The sequence below is a fragment of the Mustela nivalis genome (assembly GCF_964662115.1).
Source record: "Mustela nivalis genome assembly, chromosome: 1".
In the NCBI taxonomy this organism is placed as follows: Eukaryota; Metazoa; Chordata; class Mammalia; order Carnivora; family Mustelidae; genus Mustela; species Mustela nivalis.
In genome coordinates this window covers 88,494,127-88,517,594 of record NC_139020.1, presented here as the reverse complement: position 1 = coordinate 88,517,594, position 23,468 = coordinate 88,494,127, and the positions used below count along the sequence as shown (strand labels likewise).

Genomic DNA, 23,468 nt, shown 5'->3' with positions numbered 1-23,468 from the left:
TTTTGCACTTTGCATTTTATGTGTAAACATTAACTGCTGATGCCCAGGGTAATTCACATGAGGATACTTGACCTATTCACAATGAACACAATAATATCTCTACATAAATAAAACATTCTCCTGTACCATTTATGAAATAACAGAGAAAAATTGAAGCTACATGATGAACTTACATAGATACTAACACTGTTTTTTATAATAATATAGATAGGTTATAATAATATAGATAGGCTATAAAATAGTCTACCAATATGTAACTACAAAGGAGGAGAATAATTCTGCAATAATTTTAAATCTGAAAGAAGAAAACAAAAAAAATCTGAAAGAAAAGCATTATATGAATGTAAAAATAAGAATTAAAATGGGGGGTGGGGGATTGGGTGAGCCTGGTGGTGGGTATTGTGGAGGGCATGAATTGCATGGAGCACTGGGTGTGCTGCATAAACAATGAATTTTGGAACAGTGAAAAAAATTAAATGAAATAATAAAAATAATAATAAAATATTTTTAAAAAATTTAAAAAAATTAAAACTAAGATAGAATTATATTCATAAACATGTAAAATAATGTAAATGTTTCTACATTTTCCTTCCATTATTTTCCTTCCATTATTGTTTATAGAAAATAATATAAAATTCCCTATCTTGCACATCCTCTCCAACAATTAGCATATTTTGTCTTTTTGATAAAAATATCTTTTTTGTCTTTTTGATAAAAAAAATTTTTTTTTTTGAATCTTAAACGGTCTTTATTTATATTTGCAATACGAAATAGAAGCTCGGCATGAACACACGCACACTCACGCCAGCCTGGGAAGAGGGAGTTGGGACAAGGTCACTTGGCAGCTGGGCTGGACCCCAGACCCTTGGGCATGGGAAGGGGACCCCAGCCAGACCCCTGCCAACCTCCCCGCCCCAGGGTCTGTGGGAGGTGCAGAGGGGGCAGTCTCAGTGAGTGCAGTGGGGCCCCACGGGAATGTCACCGAGAGACCCCCTTGGACGGGGACCACCAGCTCCCACAGAACCAGCAGGGCGAGGCAGAGGGTCCTTTAGCTCCCAGCCTGGGTCAAAGTGCTGGGTCCAGGGCAAGGGTTTGGGCAAAGGCACGGCCCCCACTTGGGCCTTCCCTGGAGGCGGGCCTGAGCCGAGTGCGGGTGTGGGCACTGCACCGGAGGCTTTGGGCGTGGTGGGAGGGGAGGGTGGACGACGGCCCCCACCACAGCCCCCACTGAGAGGGGATGCAGGTCCCACTTGCTGCCCCGCCCGGCCGGGCCGCCTCCTGGCTCTCCGCCCACCCGCTAATGATTAGTGATGCTGAGCTCTGTTTCATGCGCCTATTGGCCATTTATATGCCTTTTTTGGAAAAATGTCTATTCAAGTCTTCTGCTCATTTCTTAATTGGATTATTTCGTTTTTCACTGTGAAGTGGTAGTTCCTCATATATTTTGGATTTTCTTTATCAGATATTTGGATTGCTAATATTTTCCCCCATTCTGTATATTGTCTGTTCATTTTGTTAATAATAGGTGGGGAAAATGGGAAGATGTTGATCAAAATGTATGAAGACATAGTAATATAAAATTAATAAGTTCTAGAGATCTAATGTAGAGCATGGTTACTATAGTTAATAATGTATTGTGTTGGAAATATGTTAGGAGAGTAGATCTCAGGTTATCTCACCACACACACACACATACACACCCACAAAAGTAATTGTGTGAGCAGATGGGTATGTAAATTAACTGATTGTAGTAATCATTTCATTTTTTATATGTATATCAAGACATCATACTGTACATCTTATGTATACATAATTTTTATTAAAAATAAATTTTAAAATATATATAAAAACATCAAAATATTCATTTAGTATTTTTTTAATTTTTTATTTTTTATAAACATATATTTTTTATCCCCAGGGGTACAGGTCTGTGAATCACCAGGTTTACACACTTCACAGCACTCACCAAAGCACATACCCTCCCCAATGTCCATATCATTTAGTATTTTTAATCGCTGTCCATATTTTCTGTAACTGTTTTGAAAATATTCAAACTCTTATTAACTATAAGGACTTAAATAATTTTTAGAGGTAGTAAAGGTAGCAAGAGGAATCTATCATGAACCCCAAGGAGCAAAATACTTTATTTCTAAATGTATTATACTTTTGAGAAGCTTAATGGATCACTAACAACAAGATAATTTATCTTAAATATCATCCATTAGATAAATTTGTTATGTAAAAACTTAAGATCTGTGCTTACCCATCATTTGCCAATGGGAGGAGAAGTGAGTTGGAGGAAATCAGAGGGGGAGACAAAACATGAGAGACTGTGGACTCTGAGAAACAAAGTGAGGGTTTTGCAGGGGAGGGAAGTGGGTTGTTGGGTGAGTCTGGTGCTTGGTATTAAGGAAGACACATATTACATGGAGCACTGGGTCAGGTGCCTAAACAATTAATTTTGGAACACACACAAACACAAAATTAAATTTAATTAAATTGAAAAAATAATTCAAGGAAATTAATATCACTGCTTCCAAGCCAAGCACTAAACTTTACAAATGTCTCATACTTCTCACAAAACCACTAAGTATTATCATTTCTAGTGGATAAATTAGAAAACTAGTATCAATGGGTTATATAATTTGTCCAAAGTTAATACTTCTTTAGTTAGATAAAGTGCTTCACTTTGGCTTACTTTTTTGTGTTTTGGGGTGTAAATTCCTGAGGCACAACCACTGAGATTCTGATCTGAGTTAGAGAGACAGCCCTGAAATAATTTGTCGGGGGAAGGGTGAGACATGGCTGGCACCAGAAAAAAGCATCCCCTAAAAAATTATTGTTCATTAAAGCTATTTAGCTTTGCAGATTATTATTGGAGGCCGTATTTCCAAAGAGTAGTGTTTGTCAAACACTAAACATATTTTAAGTTCCTTTATAAATAAATAAAAAAAAAACCCTTTAAATGTTAAACATTAGTAACTTATAAACTCTATTAAAGCTCCCATTCAACTGTTTTTGTCACCATCATTTTTATTACTTAGATAAATGTATTAGTGATTCAATACTTCCATCCAATATACAGTACATATCCCAAGTGCACTCCTTAATCCCTGTCACCTGTTTAACCCATCCCCCAACCTCCCTCCCCTCTGGTAACCATCAGTTGGTTCTCTTTAGCTGAAAGTATCTTTCTTGGTTTGCCTCTCTCTCTTTTTTAAACATTTGCTCATTTGTTTCATTTCTTAAATTCTTAGATAATTGCATTTTAATGGTGAAAATTATGTCTCCTGCCTTTAATGTGAATGTATTAAATTTCTATGAGATTGATCATTTTAAATATTCAAATATTCAAATAAATATTTAAATATTCATGAGCTTTCTATTGTGTGTGTTTTATTATAATGTGAACTTATACATCTAACATTTTTATAATTAAATATTTTGAAACAAAATAATATATTTCGGATAGGTGTTAGGTATAATAATTAATCATAGTACATTCATTTTGATATAACACCTGTGTACAAAAGAAACGTAAAAAATCAAAGTACATTGAAAAGCATATAGGAAAATAAATAAATATAAAAAAGCTTTATATGTTTGCATTTCTGAATTGATTATTTTCAGCAATATTTGTTTTAATCACTATTCAATTGCCAACCCCAGGAAGTAATAAGCTCATTTGTCCATTAAGACAGTCAAAATAGCTAGAATTAGGTAAGATATTATGTTGGAGTTTCTATATACAGTTTTATTTATTATTAAGGACTTGGTTATTTTGTATATTCAAACAAATATTCATGAAAAATAAACATCTGATCTACCCATTTTTGTATGAAATCCCAATTTCATACAAAAAATGAAATCCCAATTTTGGGGATTGAAATTTTTCCAATTTCAATTGAAAAAAGTGAAATCCCAATTTAGTGAAAGAGCATAGGCCTAAAATATTGCATAGGTGAGTTCAAATAATAGATTCTGTACATACCAAATTATTTCATTAGATATGTCATTCACCTCTTTTATACTCTCTTTATTCATTAAAATGGTAATAATAATAGCTGCTTTTAAGACAATTAAGTGTGTTAGAAAGATAGCTGTATGGTGCTTTGAGTACTCAAAAAATGACAAAATTATTGATACATGTGCTGACAAAATTATTCTAAAAAATGTCACGCTACAAAGCTATTCTTAGAATTTTAGATTTTGAAAAAAATAATAACAGGTATATTTCTATTAATGACTAATTTGTAGTTAGAAATGATGCATCTGTATAGGTTTTTTTTTTTTTTATCTTGAATAAGGTAAAATAACAATGGTAGACTAAATTAGTTGAGTGCCATATACTATGCTGAGTGGTTTATGTTAATAATCTCACTTAATGCTTAAAAACATTTATAGATACTGCTTTTATTGAAACTTTACACTTGAGGAAACTGTGACTCAGAATAGTCAAGAAATTTTTACCCAGCATGCCTAGATAGTAAACAATAGAACTAGAATTTAACTAATAGAATTTGAAATTTTATTCTAAAAAATATTCTACAAAAGTTTCTAGTAGAATTTATATATAAATTAAAAGGAAATTCCATCCTTCATTTGACAGTTAAGTTCATGGTTGATGAATATTTACTAACAGACATGTACATACACACAATAAAAGCACTAGATCGTCTATATTTTCTAGTAAATTAATCATCTTTAAAATTATTTTTTGAGACATATAGTGAGTATAGTCTATTTGCTAAGGTCTGGGTATACAGTGGTAAATAAGTCAGAGCCCCTGCCCTGTTAAGTCTTATAATCTAGTGGGAATAGTGCTAATGAAATTCTTTTACTATAAATTTTTCAATTTTACTTTTAATAAGTGTGAAGCACCATAAAAGATTATCAGATGGAAAAAGGTGGTGCCAACCTGATCCAAAAGTTCACAGAGGGTGTACTTGACAATATTATATAGGGTTTTCTGAGCTATGAACAATTAAGTAAGCAGTGCTTAAGTAAAGTTATTTCTAGATACAAAGAGGAGTAGAACGAAAACCCTAATTGTGAAGGAGAAAGAAATATTAAAGAAACTGAATGGATGGAGAATTTGGCCAGCAAATAGAGAGGACTGAATGACAGAATTAAGCTGGAGATGTAAGCAGGGCCCAGCTAATTCAATAGCCTCCCCCCCAAAATTTAAGCATTTCTCTGTTAAGTTAAAGAATAAGAAATTGCTCATTCTGTAGGTCAAAAATGGTTTGCTCTTGGCAATTCTATATGTTTCTACCTTTAAAATAAAATGAAATACTTTGAAGAAATTTAATCATTTATAGGACAGATTTGAAAGTGACAAAAATTAGATCATAAAAATCAGTGAAGAGACTGTTAAGTAACACACCATTCCCTTTAGCCCCTGGCAATCACTATTTCATTCTATGCTTTCGGTTACTTCAGATCTCCTCATATAAATGGAATCATATAGATGTGTCTTTCTGAAAGTGGCTTGTTTTATTTAGTATAAAGTCTCAGCTTCATTCATGCTGCTTCTAGTTTCAGTTATGTAAGATGAATGAATTCTAGAGATCTGCTATACAACATATTACATATAATTAAGAATATGGTATTATGCATTTATATTTGGTTTTATTTAAATTCAATTAGCCAACATATAGTATATCATTGATTTTTGATGTAGTGTTTAATTGTTCATTAGTTGCACATATTTTGTTTCAGGGGTGATTCTCATGTTAAGCATTCTTAACATGCACACACACACATACACACACATCCACATAAAAGGGACACAATGAAACTTTTGAAGGTGATGGATGTGTTTATTACATTGACCATGGTGATAATGTCATGATTATATGCATTTATCCAAACTCATCAAATTGTATACATTAAACATGTGCAAGTTTTTTATATCAATTATACCTCAATAAAATGGCAGGAAAAAAGAGAGAGTATTAAATAGTTTAGAAACTGAACCATGGAGATACTATGAAGATACAAACAAGATCATTGACAGAGTTCTAATTTAAACAAGTGGGAAATCAATGTGCCATTAAAAAATATATTTAGCATTATCTCTGTTATTTGCTGCATAATTGTTTCCATAAACATCTCTATTTTAGCTTGCTTTTCTGTTCTTTTTCTATTTAAGAAGTTTATAAACAAAACAAAATATGTCTTTCAATTAGTGAATTTGCAGAATTTGTTCTATTTATTCTAACATTTTATATTGAGCCAGAATTGTTAAGTGTTCTGTTTTAGCATATTCTATAACGCTAAACATGACTTTGTTTTAATCAAAACAGAGGTGTTATTTTCATTGATTCATTACAAAAAACAATCAAGCTACACATGATGTTTTGTAAATCTGATTCTTCTCAAAGGTTTCCATTCTTAGGAATAAACTTATAAAATTGAGAGAGAGAGAGAGTTAGTTTTGACAATGCATGTAGTTTTAACTACCACAATCAAAATATAAATCAATATTATCACTCCCAAAAGTTCCCAGTGCCTCTTGGTTGACATCCCAGCCCTGCCAACCAGTGATCTGTTTTCTGACCTTATTTTCCTACCTTTTCCAGAATGTCATATAAATGGCATCATGCAACATGTAGCCTTTTGAGTATGGCTGATTTCATTTAACCTGATGCATCTAATAGTAATTGATGCTATTGAATGAATTAATTGTCCATTCTTTTTTATTTCAGTGCATAGATGTAATGTTATTTATCCATTCATTAGTTGAAAGATAGCTGGGGATTTTTAGTTTGGAGATTGTGAATAAAGCTGCTATAAACATTTAAATGAAGGCTTTTTTTTTTTTCTTTTGGTGAAAATATTTTTTTCATTTAATTTGGGTTAATATCTAGAAGTGGGATTGCTAACTTATATGAATGTATGTTTTACTTTACAAAACTTCCAGACATTTTTCAGTATTTTTCAGTGGCACAGTATCTTTACTATGTACTATTACTATGTACTCTACATACTCAAAAGACCTTGGCATTATTACTATTACTATTATTATTATTATTATTATTATGTAGTGATAACACCAAGTAGTTTTAATTTACATTGATACGCCTTTTTAAATAAAGCATTCAAATAATTTGCATATCTTTTAGTGGAGATGCTATTTTTTTACCTTTGAGTCCTGTTTATATCATACATACATAATATTAATATAATAGGAATAAAAGTTCTGTACAAGAAATTTACTTTGCAATTATTTTTCTCAGTGTGTAACTTGTATTAACAGTGCATTCAATTAAAAGTGCCTTTCAAAGAATAGAAATTCTTAACCTTGATTAAGTTAATTTTTCAATTTTTAATTTTATGGAAGGTACTTTCTGTTATATCTAAGAAATATTTGTCTATTCCAAGGAATAACAAACACTTTTATTGTGTATTTTGTTCTAAATATTTTATGGTTTCATTCACATTTGGTTCAATGATATTTGAGTTAAGTTTTAGAAATGGTGGCACATATGCAATGAGGTTCTTTTTTATAGGTAAATACCATGTTTTAGCATGACATTGAAAATATTATTTCATCTTCATTGAATTATCTTTCCATAGTTGTTGCAAATCACTTCCAATTCACTGAAAAGCCCATATTTGTAAATTTAAATCTGGAATATATATTTGTGTGTGTGTGTATATATATACGCACACACATATGTGTATATACATATATACATATATATTTTTTATAGAGAGAGAGAGATGGAAAGCACAAGCAGAGAGAGTAGCAAGCGGAGGGATAAGCAGGCTCTCTGCTAGGCAGGAAGCCCAGTTGTGGACTGGATCCCAGAGTCCTGGAATCATGACCTGAGCCCAAGGCAGATGCTTAACAAACTGAGCCACCCAGGAAACCCTTAAATCTTGAATCCGAATTCAATTTCAGTGTGTCTATCCTTGATTAATGTAACTGGATCTTGTTTGAATCATCCACCTTTGGTTTTTTGGTTTTTTTTTTTTTGTTTTTTACCAAAAACAAACAAAGAAGCCAAACTTTTCTTTGGCTACTCTAGTTCCTTTGCCTATCCACATAAACTTTAAAGTCAGTTTATTAATTTCTACAAAATCATTACTAAGATTTTGGTACTGATTGCATTGAATCTGTATCTCTGTTTGGGAAAGTTAATATTTTGAGTTTCTCAAACTATGAGCATGGGATAACCCTTATTTAGGTCTTTGGGTTTTTCATCAGTGTTTTGTAGTGTTTGGTAAACATAACTTACACTTTAGATAGAATTGTAAAGGTTCTTTTTTCTAAACAGAATTTCAGCTTCTAATTGGTTATAACCATAACCCAGTCTGTAGGGATAACCAAAATATGTCACTTTTTAAGTTTTACGTGAATTATGACTTGCTATATCTTTATTGGACTAATATCTGATATGTAGGTTTATATTCAGATTCAAGGATCAGAGATCAGTCACCTCTGTGCCATATATTCCTCTACATTACATGTTAACTTATTTAATTCTCATAATACCTTGTGGTGGGTGTTTTAATTTCTATTTTGTGGATGAAAATCTGAAACACAGTAAATTAAATTTATATGCTCAAAAAATATAACCAGTTTTCAAATATTGACCTGATATTCATCAACTTTCCTAAACTCATATATTATCTGAGATTTTCTATATGGAAAATATGTTGTCTGGATACAGTTACAGTTTTATTTTTTCCTGTCCTATTGCACTAGGTTGGATGTTCAGTACAATTGAGAATAACAGTGGTGAGTGGATATCTATACCTTGTTTCTGACACTAAGAGAAAGCATTCAAGTTTTTAACATTAGGTATGTTGGTGAATATAGGATTTTGTACATACTCTTTATCTGGTAACTGAAGTTTCCTTCCAGTCCTAATGTTCTGGATGTACTTATCATAAATGGGCATTAAATTTTGTAAAATGTTTTTGCTTCACCTATTGAAGAATGTCACATGATTCTTCATCTTCAATCTGCTGATGTAGTGAAATACCTTGATTGAACTGAATACCGGCAATAATTTCCATTTGTTCATGATGCACTATATTTTAGACATGTGGTTAGATTTAATGTCTAGTGCAGTATTGTATATTTGTGCACTTTATGTTCATGGAGCATACTGGTCTATAGCTATAGTTGATTTGGGACATAGTTTCCTTGTACATCAAGATGTGCTTTGGTGAGTGCTGATTCACAGACCTGTACCCCTGGGGATAAAAATACATGTTTATAAAAAATAAAAAAATTAAAAAAAAAAAAAGATAGATGCTGATTCTATAAAATGGGAAGGTTTCACATCCATATTACATAGAGTTTTTGTAGAATCAGTATTACTTCCATAAATGTTTGCTACTATTTCCAGGTGAACACACCACAATCTAAAATTGTCCATCTTGAGAGGTTTCTCATTACAAATTCAGTTTCTTTAACATCTATAGGGCTATTTATACTGTTTAATTCTTCCTAATGAGCTTCAGAAAGTTTTATCCTTCAACAAATTTGCCCATTTCACTAAGGTAGTCAAATGTGTTGGCATAGAATTATCTATAGCATATGTTTAGTAACTTTTTAATATTTGTAGGTTCTATAATAAGTTACCTATTTCATTTCTAATACTTGTATATCATACTTTCATCACTTTGGCTACTGTTTTATCAATTTTATCGATCTTTTCAAAGAACTAACTTTGGCTTTTATTATTTTTCCCTATTTTTTTCTCCTTCTCAATATGTTTTTGCTCCCATTTTTAGCATTTGCTTTATTTTCTTGCTTTGTGCTTCAATGAGGTTTCTTTTTGTCTAGTATGTTAAGGTATAAATTTACATAATTGATTAGAGATCTTTTATCTAATATAAATATGCAATATTGCCATCTAGACATTTGTTAGCTGAAACTAAGAAATTTATAAGTGTTACTTTAACTCAAATATTCTCTAATTTCCCTATGATTTCCTCTTTAATCCATAAGTTACTAAGTCTGAAACTGTAATTGTGTTTTGTGTATTTGTTCCTTCAATTTTATCAGTTATGCTTAATGCATTTTGAATCTCTGTTGTTGCATGTATATGAATTTAGGCTTATGTTTCTTGGTGAATTGATCCTTTTATCATTATGTAAATCCTCCTCCATTTCTGGAAATATTACTACTGAATATACTCTGTTTAATATTAATATAGCCACTCCAGGTCTTTGTTATTTCATGTTTGCATGATTTATTATTCTGTGTTTTTTACTCTTAACCTGTCTATATTCTTATATTTAAAGTTAGTTTTTAGAGATGGGTAATTGTTGGAATTCTTGGATTTTTTTAAATTTATTTTTTATTTATTTCAGCATAACTGTATTCATTATTTTTGCACCACACCCAGTGCTCCATGCAATCCGTGCCCTCTATAATACCCACCACCTGGTACCCCGACCTCCTACCCCCCGCTCCTTCAAAACCCTCAGATTATTTTTCAGAGTCTATAGTCTCTCATGGTTCACCTCCCCTTCCAATTTCCCCCAACTCCCTTCTCCTCTCTAACTCCCCATGTCCTCCATGCTATTTGTTATGCTCCACAAATAAGTGAAACCATATGATAATTGACTCTCTCTTTTTTTTTTAAGATTTTATTTTTATTTATTTGAGAGAGAGACAGATAGTGATAGAAATAGCAAAAGAGAGCAAGAGTAGGGAGGAGAGGGAGAATGTGGAGCTCAATCCCAGGACTTTGGGATCATGACCTTGTCTGAAGGCTGATGCTTAACTGACTGAGCCACCCAGGTGCCCTGGATTTTTCTTTTCTTTGCTTTCTTCCTTTCCTTTCTTTTTTTTTTTTTTTCTTTTCTTTTCGTTTCCTTTCTTTTCTTTTCCTTTCCTTTCCTTTCCTTTCCTTTCCTTTCCTTTCCTTTCCTTTCCTTTCCTTTCCTTTTTCTTTCCTTTTCTTTTCTTTCCCTTCCCTTCCCTTCTCTTCTCTTTTCCTTTTTTTTTTTTTCCAAAGTAGGCTCCATGCCCAGCATGGAGCCCAATTCAGGGTCTGAACTCAGAGCCCTGAGTCTGAGAGGCAATCTGAGATCAAGAGGCCATCACCTAACTAACTGTGTCACCCAGGCATCCCAGATTTTGTTTTTTATTCATTCTGATAATCTCTGCTATTTAATATGTATGTTTAGACTGCTTATATTTAAGTTAACTGTTGATATATAAAGAACTGCCATCTAGGTAGCTATTTTTCTATTTGTTTCATTTGTTCTTTGTTTCTTGTTTTTTTTCTTCTTCTGTCTTTTTTGAGTAATTCATAAATTTTTATCATTTGATTTCCTCTACCTTTGGCTTAATTTTTATACCTCTTTTTTAAAAAAGTAGTGAACACATAATGTATATTTTTTAATTAGTAGCAACCTAACTTCAAATGATATGTTACTTTGTTGCTGTGTAGAGACCTCAAAATTTGTGTATTTCTAATTGGCTCTCCATCTTTTTTTTTATTTTGTCATATACCTTATTTTTACAGAAGTTTTAAACACAAAATTAATTGCTGCTTTTTCTAATGCAGTCAATTATTTTAAATCAATTAAAGAGTAACAAAAAATAAATTTACCTTCATTAATACCATTTCTAAAGTTCTATTTTTTTTTTTTTTTCTAGATCCAGGTTTCTCTCCTGTGCCATTCATTACTTCTCTGAGCTGAAGAACTCCCTTTAATATATCTTTAGGATAAATCTACTGCTAATAAGTTCTTCCACCTTTTGTTTTTCTGAGGAAATAAGTACTTACCCTCCTTTTTTTGAAAGACATATTTATTGAAAATAGAATTCTGGGTTAATCTAGTGTGTGTGTGTTAGATAACTTTAAAAATGTTTATCTTTATTTCTGGATTGTACAGTTCTGATTAGAAATCTGCTATTTTTATCTTTGGCCCTCTGCATGTAATAACTTTTTTTTTTTATACCTTCAAGACTTTCTACATCTCATTAATTTTCAGCTACTTGAATATTATGAGTTGAGGGCCATTTGTTTGTTTGTTTCATCCTTTTTGATGTTTTCTGAGTTCTTAGATCTTTGTTTTGATGCCTTTTATTAATTTTTTAAAATTATCAAACATTATCTACAAATATTCATTTTTTCTCTCTTCTTCTGAGATTCAAATTAAGTTAAACAATTTAAAATTGTTCTGTAATGATCTTTTTTTTTTGTTTTTCACTCTTTATTTAACTTTGTTTCAGCTTTAGTGTTTTGTATTTATCTATCTTGTTTTCTGATTGCTTTCTCAATTTTGTTAAGTTGAGAATGAATTCAAATTCATCCCTCATCTCTTTTTCTGTGTTTTCACTTATAGCGTATCTATTTCCTCATTACTCTTCTAATCTTTCTGCTGAAATTAACCATTTCTCCCTGCATTCTGTTTATGTCCTCCACTATAACTTTTAACATATTAATCATACTTGTTTTTAGTCTCTTGTCTGATAATGCAGACATCTGTCTCATTTTGGAATTTAATTCTGTTGATTGCTTTGTTTCTTGACAGTATGTGGATTTGTTCTCAGTCTTCTATGGGCCTCTGATTATTGGTTGAATGTCAGACATCTTTTGTATGACAGTAAAAAATGTTGTAAATATTATTCATTTCTGGAAATGAGTATTCATTTTCTATCTAGTATGAGTTTTGATTCATTGACAACCTGAGCTGGGTTTGGCATTTGTTGTTGCTATAGTTATTCCCAGTAAACCATAATTTTGGATTCCTCTAATGTTACCTTACTGGTAGATTGAGGCTGATTTTCCATAGGATTTTTCTCAGTATTTTCTCCATACTCAGTTTATATCTTCTCTTTGTACCTACAACCCAGAGCATGTCTCTCCTTGCTGCTCCCGCTGCTTCATAGTCAACAATGGTTCTTGTTTACTTAACTCTTGCTAGCCCTTTTGTTGGGAGTGCTGCTGTGTTGTTATTGTTCTTGTTCTTCACCAATCTTGGGTGGGTGCTGTGTCCCTTTGTCTCATGGATGGGAGTTTCTCAGTGATTTCATCCCTCCTTTCCCAACAGAAGGTGGTTCTCAGTGGTCTATGGCCTTGTCCTGGCTGTAGTGGGTTACCTTTATCCAGCTTGTGATGAGGTTTATCACCTGTCCCACTGTAGTTTAAGGCCTCTCTCCAAAGAGAGGTAGGGGAGAAGAGGTATACATGACCTCCATATCTGCAGCAGTTGGAATTCTCCACCCTGAGGCCTAAACACTAAAGGAAGTTTTCTTCAGTCTCTGGCTTTGACCCTTATCTCTTTTGTGTGTGCCTAGAGAGTTTCATAAAGAAGAACCTGAGCACGTTATGAATTCCTCTTGAGTATGCAGCTCATGAAGTTCTATACTTGTGTATTAGCCCAGATTCTGTCTTTAGCAACTGCCTAAAGGTAAGGAAGATGTAAACGTAGAAAAGGAAGTCCACAGACAAGATCTAGAATATTGTTCCCTATGGTTGTGTTAGACAGGAATAAAAACAAAACAAAACAAACAAAAACAAAACAAAACAAAACAAAAATCCTAGAGATAAATGAAGATATAAAGACACACCTTAGATCCTGACAGGTTGAAGGGATTTTAACACTCTTTGAACTAATTTGAAAGAGAACAGTGAAAAGCAGGCTATTATCACTTTATTTAACTTTCATTGTGTTCAGGTGTATTTTAACAAGGAAAAACTAAAAATGTGTTTCAATAAACAATCACTTTAATTTTATGTGTTCATTCCTTGTGACTACAAAATATTTAGTCTGGCCTTTTATAGGTTTTTAAGACCCTAATCTCATACAATTTTAAAGAAATTCAAATTCTTTCCATATTTTAACAAAATGCATATTCATAGAAAAAGGAAACTACTTACAAAATGGATTTTTAAAATATGTCTGACAAAAATAGACCTTTCTCTTTTTTGATCTTTTGAATAAAGCAGCTTTGCTACATTCCTCCTTTCCATATAAAAAAATGAAGTAGTGTATTGTTAATCATTTTCATGCACTGTAACTATTAACATTCTTTAAATATCCTGTTAATCAGTGTAAATGTCACCTGTACAATATTCATACACTGCATCTATGTCATCCATTAGTTCAATTAATTAAAAACTCAGTTATTTATTGATTCATAAATTAAGTGGATACAGTTCATATACCTCTATTAAAGTTTGCTGAATTAAAATTTTGCATGTGAGCTACATTTATCTTTCACTTTCCCACCCTCAAGTCAGGAAGTTCCAGGTTTTTTGATGTTCTTATATTCTTATTCTTTATTTTGCCATGCTAGCCATCACTTTTAAAAGACTTTTCCTTTTGGGACGCCTGGGTGCCTCAGTTGGTTAAGCAGCTGCCTTCGGCTCAGGTCATGATCCCAGCGTCTTGGGATTGAGTCCCGCATTGGGCTCCTTGCTCGGCGGGGAGCCTGCTTCTTCCTCTGCCTCTGCCTGCCATTCTGTCTGCCTGTGCTTGCTCTCTCGCCCTCTCTCTCTGATAAATAAATAAATAAATCTAAAAAAAAATAAATAAAATAAAATAAAAGACTTTTCCTTTTGAAGTTAGGTAAAATAGGGATGGATCATGAACAAAATAAAGGCTTGTCTTCATGAAACTGCTTTTTAGTGGAGAAGATAGACTATTACAACAAACAAGTAAATTATACTTGTAGAAATTATACTCTAGAAAGTAATAATTGATATGGGAAAATACAGAGAAGGCTGAGGAGGGAAAACATGTAAGCAATTTGAATAAAATGATCAGGAAAGACCTCATTAAGAAATAGAAATGAGGGTGCCTGGGTGGCTCAGTTTGTTAAGCATCTGACTCTTGATTATTTTATTCTTTTTATTAACATATAAGCCTTTGTTTGCTTCAGGGGTGCTTATAATGCTTATAAGCACATAATGCTTTATTTGTTTCTGTGATTCATCAGTCTTACACAATTCACAACACTCACCATAGCACATACCCTCCCCAATGTCCGTCACCCAGCCACCCCATCACTCACATCCCCCTTCCGTCCAGCACCCCTCAGTTTGTTTCCTGAGATTAAGCTCTCTTATGGTTTGTCTTTCTCTCTGGTTTCATCTTGTTTCATTTTCCCCTCCCTTCCCCTATGATCCTCTGTCTTGTTTCTCAAATTCCTCATATCAACTCTGGATTTCAGCTGGGGTCATGATCTCAGGGTCCTGGGATCAAGCTCCATATCCAACTCCATATTGGGTTCCTTGCTCAGCAGGGAGTCTGTTTGTCTCCCTCTCCGTCGGCTCACACTCTCAGTCTCTCTCTCTCAAATAAATAAATAAACCTTTTATTTAAAAAAAGGAGATAGAGAAAGAAATAAAAATGAGACAATAGACTACTGTTACCTCCACAGTTTTTTCAAGAATCTACTCTCTTCTCAATATCCAAATATTCTTTCATTCTTTCCCTGTATTTTTACTAAGCAGAATTCCTTGTATGTATTTAAGTATTAGAAAAAATATATATACAGAGGCTTGACTCATGGCTGCTTCTGTTTTAAACCCATCCCAAATCCACAAGGCAAGGAATTATAATCCCAGTAACTAGTTTATATTGAAGGGGATTTATATGGGGACGAAAAAATGGAGTATTATTTCAATAAATATTCGTAATCCAAAAGTTTTTGACTCTCAAGGAGTTATGACATTTAATATGAAGTTAAGACATACACATGTAAAATGACAATTGTGATTTGATTGTAGAAAATCTGTAGATTCGGGGCACCTGGGTGGCTAATGGTTAAAGCCTCTGCCTTCAGCTCAGGTCATGATCCTGGGGTACTGAGATCAAGCCCTGTATCAGGTTCTCTGCTCAGCAGGGAGCCTGCTTCCTCCTCTCTCTCTGACTGTTTCTTTGCCTACTTGTGATTTCTGTCTGTCAAATGAATAAGTAAAATCTTAAAAATATGTATATATTAAAAAAGAAAATCTGTAGATTTTATTATGCCATTTGGCTTGGTAAGTGATAGATAAGCAAAAACATGTGGATAATACTGATCTTATATACTTTTCATTTCAAGCCAGGAAGAAGAAATAATGTGATTTGCCATGGTTTGCAGCCCTTCAAATTTTCAATTTTAAGATTATTGTTTCTGCAAGCAGCTGTCCTGTCCCAGAATTCAGATAGGCCACTTAAATAATTTGAACTTCAACTTTTTCAAAATTAAAATGGATAAAACCTACTTTCCCACATTTTACCTGAAATTGTATTGAAAATAAAGTAATTTATAAAGTCATATTTTGTTTCTTAGAATATGCTGTATTTCTCTGAATACCTTTTTACATTTTATTTAATTTATAAAACTATCATATTTTATTACTTACAAAATGATATAGTACTTAGAGTCTCATAGAATTTCACCTAGTTCCCTCATATCTAGATAAATAGATGTCATAAGTATGACATAATCAACTATTATCTATTTTCTCCTAAGATTCATCCAGGGAATATTTTTTTTCTTGAAAAATTAGGAGAGAAGTAGTTGTCTAGTAGCTCTGTTTTCATAATAATGGATTTTTCAGCTACCTGTAAACCTTGGACTACTATGAGACCATATTATATCATTTTAACAATTACTTCATTTTAAAAAATCATGATAATTAGAATTTGAGCAAAATAAGGATTTTGATTGTTTCATATTTTTCATGTAGTCCACCTTTTCTAAAACAAGACAAATTTATTTAAAAATATATAGGCATACATGACTACTACATCATTAGTGCTATAAAATTTTTTCTGAAGTGTGCTATAGCTGTGTAAACGATCTAAATTGGGTTTAGTATTTAGGGGCTAGGGGCAGCAATATGAGCACTAAAAATTCAGTTTGGTCCCCTTATTTTCCTGAGTCTTGTTGAGTACAGTAATTCAAGACTCTGACAGCTCTTTACCTATACCATTTCTCAGGATTGTGTTTGTATGGAACAACCCTGAGGTTGAGGTATTTTGAGACAAAGATTAGGTTTGTTTATTGCTCGATTGTAAAAGCGGTAGACTCCCGAAGGTCAGTGTTCCCCAGCTGCGCAGAAACCCACAATCTATGCAGCATGAATGCTTCCTACATGGGCCTCTGATCAGTTCATATTGTCCCCAAGAGACCTGGGGGCAGAGAGAACTGACACAAAGCAGAGAGAACTACTGTTTGCTGTACTATGTCCCTGTCTCAGCATTTTATCTTCTAGCATATTAAGATCCACTTATTATGTTGTGTGTAGAATACAATCAAATCCTAGATTCAACAATGGGCAATACAGAAATTATAGAAAAAAACTGTATTACTAGAAAAAAATCAAGTAGAAAATGTGGTCCTTTTTCATGATCCATTCATAAACACATCTACATGCAAAAATATAGATAGGAAAGATAGAGACAGAGTGAGAGAGAGAGAGAAACTGCCCCAAATCTTACATAATGTGAGAAATGTATCTTATTAAAATCTTAAAATTCCACATGTAATTTATTTGCCAGAAGAAGTTTTATCATGTTTTTCTCTCTTAGAAATATAAGGATAATATCTCACATATTTAGAAATCTGTTTTCTTTCATAGTGTTACTTTCAGAGGGTAACAGTGCAGGAATTCCAAAGCATCTGAGAAATCATTCTTTAGAAAGCAATTGCGGGTATTATGAGATTATGATAATTTACATGCTTAGTTTATTTTTTATTATTTTTTTAATTTTTTTTTTAGATTTTATTTATTCATGGGAGACAGGAGAGAGAGAGAGAGGCAGAGGGAGACACAGGCTCCCCACTGAGCAGGGAGCCCAATGTGGGACTAGACTCAGGACTCCAGAATCATCACCTGAGCCGAAGGCAGTCACTTAACCATCTAGGCCACCCAAGCATCCTACATGGTCAATTCAATATAAATTTTTACTTTCAAAAGATGATAGTATCCTACTTAGGAGTCAGAAAATAATTTGAAGTCAAGTTCTTAACTGCAAAATGATTCCAAGGAAATGTTACCAAAATAAACTAAGACATTCACTAAAATAAGATGTGTGCTGTTTGAGGTATCAGAGATAACACACGATGTTAGCTAAAAAAGAAAAAATAAAATTTATTTTTAAAAAAGATACCTGGAGCACTTATTTTTTTTTTCTTAATCCATACCTCTTTAACTATTTTCTTTTGAAGATGCCCTGAGCTATTTTAATTGGAGGAAAGCCCATAGAAGCAGTTGCTTTAAATCCCAGCTTTTCCCTTTCTGTTAAATTGATTTTGGGTATTTATAACCAGGGCCCATAATATTAGCCACCAAGGACTGGCTTTAACTTTTTCATAGTCATTATGTTATTTTTTGTTTCTGTAATCATGATAAATATAGCAAAACTCACTTTTAATACTTTACTAGGGACACAGAGATCTGTTACAAAGTAGGGGAAAACAAATTGGAGGGAATAAAAATAAATTAAAAAGGATGTTGCTTGACAACTTTAATAGCATGGTAATAATAACTTGCACTGAAACTAAAACTTATAATTTTAGTAAACAAAAACATAAACTTTCAAATTGTAAAACCCCAAGAGTAAGCATGCATGTTCTAGCAAGAATATGTATGCTTTTAAAGCCTGATACCGTGGCTAGGGGACAACTGAGTAACAATAATCAACTACAGAAGAAAGTGCTCTTGCTCAATAAAGATAATCTTCTGGACAGTGTGCAGCCAGGAAATTTTAATACTGCTCACATGAATTTCAAGAGGCCTATGAAATCATATTCCACCTGTCATTTAAGACTTAGCACATTTTACTGGAATTTTTTAAGCTAAATTGAAGTATAATAGGGACAGAAATAAATTCCAGCATCAGACTAGGTCATTAACAGTAAGTAGCATGGCAGAAATGATAAGCTGGTGAGCTGAGAACCAGAAGCCTTATAAAATAACCCCCATAGCTTAGGATCTTTGTCATCCTGGAAGGTTTACACATTGACATTCTAATACTAAAGACAAAATGCCCAAGAACAAAACCATTTCTGCTGTTTCAATCAGAGTATGGGGGCGAAGCATGTATAGAATTTTCACGATCAGATAGCTAGCTGGGGGAGGTGGCAGGACTTTTAGTAGTTAGACAGAAGCTGTGGAGAGAAGGGAGTTGTGGCAATAAGAGAACTTTTTTTGGAAAGTCATTTTATTATTTTCAACCACTTACTATCTTCCTAACCTCAAGACTAGCTTAGCTTAACCTCAAGACTCCATTTTATGGATTTCTGATAACATTTGAAAGCAGAGGTAACTTGTAGAGTGCCTCCATATTTGAGACAAAATATATTTATAATAATATAAGCATGTCTCAAGATATACCTAAAGCAGTATAAATGTAGTTAATATGGTGTGTGTCATACAAATATAAAGTCTTAAGTTTTTAAGGGACCTTTGCCCATCGAATAATTTCTGCAATTATCACATTAGTTAGGATACAAGGATAATATTTTGTGGTGATACTTGTAGCCATTACAAAATCTTAATAAAAAATATTTTGGGGGATACTTGTTTACTATGAGATTTTCTGAGTACATGATGATGCTGATTCTATTACTTTGCTCAATAAATATCTGTTGAGCAAATGTTGAATAATGGATCTACATAGAGCTAAGAAAGCTACAGCGGGACCCCCATGAGAAAAGAGTACAGAACCAGAGACTGAAGGAGATCTGGCACCCAGCCACACGAGTCCTTGGAAGCTATCCGTGCTGTCATGTGGAAGGTTAAGTTATCCACAGAGCTATTTGTCTTATGGGATAGTAGTCATCATATTTGCATATTTTATGTTCTTTGTCAAATGGTATTACTTTCACTATTTTATTCATTTACACATTAGATCTTTCAAGGAATGTATAATGGGTTTTTAAATAGAATTCCTGTTAGGATTTTAGAAGTAGATTTTGATGAAGTTTGTTGAAGTGTCATATAGCGCTGTACTGTCAGTCATTAACTTAAAAATAGTAGTCCTGAAGCCACACAGCTAGGGTTCAAATGTCCTTCTGCTCTCATTTCATGTACTTGATAACTCTAAGGAAATTGAAGCCCTCCAAATCCTGGGGGAAAGAGCTCTTGGCATCATCAAGGAATACAAGATAACCAGTGGGCTCCTCAAAATTCCATGACCATATTTTAATGATATATGCATCTAAGCCACATCAGCACTGCACTTCCCATGACCAGAAATCCTATGACCTATACTACTGCAGTTGAATAAACAACAACAACAACAAAAGGGCCTTGTTCTAATCACTAAAATGCCACTAAAAAAAAAAAGAAGAAGAAGAAGAAGAAGTGCTTTTCGAAGTTCCCTGAGAGCAAACGGATGAACAACTCTGGCCACTCATGATCTCCAACTCATAAATCATCTTGTATTCCCCACTTCAGTTTACCCAATCAGCAAGCTCCCTAGCAAATTCCCAGGCAGCACTCCTCCAAGTATTTATCATTGTTGGACTCTTTTTTGCTGATCATAAAATGGTGATTCCCAAACTGTTCTCATGAAATTGACCTTCAGTACCGGCAGTAGACTGAATAATTAATTCACAGATGTCCATGTCCTAACCCCTGGAACCTATGAGTGTTCTTTTATATAGCAAAAGAAACTTTGTAGTTGGGATTAAGAAAAGGATTTTGAGATGAGTAAATGATCTAGGTAGGCCCAATTTAATCACAAGGGTTCTTTATAAAAGACAAGTAGGAAATCAGAGAGAGGAGAAAGATGATGTAATAATGGAAGCAGAGATGAGCGATACTGCCAGGAGTGAAGGAGTGCTGGCATTCTCTAGAATCTAAGAAGCAAGAAACCATCTTTCACAAAACTTTGATTCTGGTCCGGTCAGGTCCGTGTCAGGCAACTCATCTACAAAACTGTAAAATAATAAATTTTTGTTGTTTCAAATCACTAACATTATGGTAATTTGTTATAGCAGCATTTAGAAACTACAGACACACCTCAGAGATATTGCAGGTCAGACCACCTCAGTAAAGTGAATATTGTAATAAAGTAAATCAAATGAATTTTTGGGTTTCCCAGTACATGTAAAAGTTATGTTTACACTGTACTATAGTCTATTAAGTATACAATAGCATTATGCTTAAAATAACGATGCATATATCTTAATTGAAAAATAATTTATTACTAAAAAAATTCTAGCCATCATCTGAGATTTCAAGGACTTGTAATCACTGATGACAGATCACCATAACAAATATAATAATGAAAATGTTTGAAATACTGTGAGAATTACAAAAATATGACACAGGGATAAAAGTGAACAAATGCTATTGGAAAATATAGTACCTATAGACGTTCAATGCAGGGTTGCCACAAAACTTCATTTGTAGAAAATAATATTTGCCAAGTTCAATAAAGCAAGATATGCCTATAATACAAAATCTTTCTTCACATATATTTTTTGGAAAGGGCAAATGGAATATTTTAAGGGGAAGAAAAGGAAGTATCTAAAATTTCTTCAGAGGCTGAAGTTGTCATATATCAAAGCTTATGTGTTTCCAAATGTAAATTCAAATTCTCAAGAAGTTTTTGCCTCTGATATAAGTGATGTTTATAATGATTTTCCACAGTCTGTAGTCCTGCAGTTCTACATTCTGTGATCCCACTTGGAGATGTGCTAGAACAAGATCTTTTTGCTTTCAAATGTCTCTACAGAGGCACTTATCAAAGCTGTGAATATAGAATCTGCTTATCCTGGTTGACTCGCAAAATCTTTCAAAGGAACGCAGTATGTACTGCAGTAGTTCAATATTCCCCAGGCATTTGCACAAGAGAGAATTCTAGAGGGACTAAAAGTGGCATTGCTATGTGCAAACTATAAATAGCTTAAAAGACACCAAGCTTATTTGGGGATCTTTTTCAATTTTTCAGAATTAACTTCACAGCAGAAATAAAAGTATTTATCAAACTTGAAAGGTGAGTAAAAACTATGTGAAGTATAATACAAAATTCAGAAATTGCGGATTTATAGACACAGATATAATTTTTTAGAAAAATGAGTAATTATAATATTTGGTGAAGTAATTTACCAAACTGAATTCCTTCAGTTCACAGAATATGGGGCTTCTCTGAGAGAAAGGCACAAATATTTTCTTGTTTCTTTATAAGTTTTAAGAAAAGAGAAACTCTCCAGCATAGAGCTTCTTTATCAATAATTTATTTACAGATATGAAACTGAATAGAGAATCATTTTTTTACCTTGTGAAGGAGCCACTACTGTAGGACATGTCAATTTTCAATTAAAGATTGAATAAAAGATATGATGGCTACAGCCATTTTGAAAGAATTAACAACACTTACTAAAATAAAAATGCTAAACACAGCTGTATATATTTATTCCAAGCATGTATATTTATCTACCTTTACAACAAAAATAAAACTTTATTCACTTCTCCTAATATACAATGTTCTGATAAGCAATATCATAAGTCAGAGGAAGGCTGGAATCTAATGAATAAGTAAACCACCACTAGGATGGGACTGAAAGAGGAAAGTGTAGAAGAGAGAGATTTAGTCCCTCCAAAGACCAGGGACCTAGGTTTTGATCCACTACTAAAGCCCAATCTCTTCTTGGATTACTAAAGTTGGTTGAATAGTTGCTACTATTCCCTATTCTCAACTGTACTTAATAATACCTACCTTAGATTGAAAGACAAATCAGGAGATTCCCGGGTGGCTCAGTTGGTTAAGCATCTGCATTGCATTTGGCTCAGGTCATGATCCCAGGGTCCTGTGATCGAACCCCAGATCAGGCTCCTTGCTCAGTGGGGAGCCTGCTTCTCCCTTTGTCTGTTGCTCCTCCTGCTTGTGCACACACTCTCTCACTGACAATAGATAAATAAAATCTTAAAAAAGAAGAAAGACAAACCAGTTGAAGTATACAAAAGCATATTATTAAATTTTAAGTACCATATGAATTTTCACACTTAAAAAAGGCCCATTGAAAGTCTCCATTAGAAGAATGTTCACCCTGGATGATACTAGAAAACAATGATGAGCACTTCACTTCTATCCCGGAATTTTTTTCTACATAACTTCTTTCTTCTCAGTGGTAGCACATGTGTGGTGGGTAGGTTTTAGTATCATATCAACCTCCAAGTCTGTATCAAATAACACAAATTTAAATAAAAATGGTATACTTGGTATATGTATTGTCTATAGCTGTCTGTCAAATTGTTTCAAATTTAGCAGCTTAAAAAAATATGCCCATTTATTTTTTGTCAGTTTCTCTGAGTCAGAAGTGCAAGTACAGTTTCGCCCGTCCTCTTTGGTCTTAGAAGACTGCCCTCTAAGCCTAACCTGGCGCTACAGTTCCTAACTGAAGCTCACAGTCCTCTTCCACGCTTGTGTGGTTGTTGAAAGAACTCATCCCCTATGTTTGTGGAACTGTGATTCTCAGGTTTTGAGGCCATTTCTCTTCACAGGACATTCACAAAATGGCCATTTGCTGTCCTCAG

The 23,468-nt window shown here is 33.3% G+C and overlaps 1 long non-coding RNA gene across 1 annotated transcript in view; it reads left to right on the top strand.

Moving 5' to 3' along the window:
* The window catches only part of LOC309871739, a 173,611-nt gene extending 157,362 nt beyond the window's left edge, over nucleotides 1-16,249 (top strand). The window contains exon 4 of the long non-coding RNA XR_014315462.1: nucleotides 16,038-16,249. This is a non-coding gene — a long non-coding RNA (uncharacterized lncRNA). The remainder of the gene's footprint in view (nucleotides 1-16,037) is intronic.
* The last annotated feature ends 7,219 nt before the right edge of the window (nucleotides 16,250-23,468 follow it).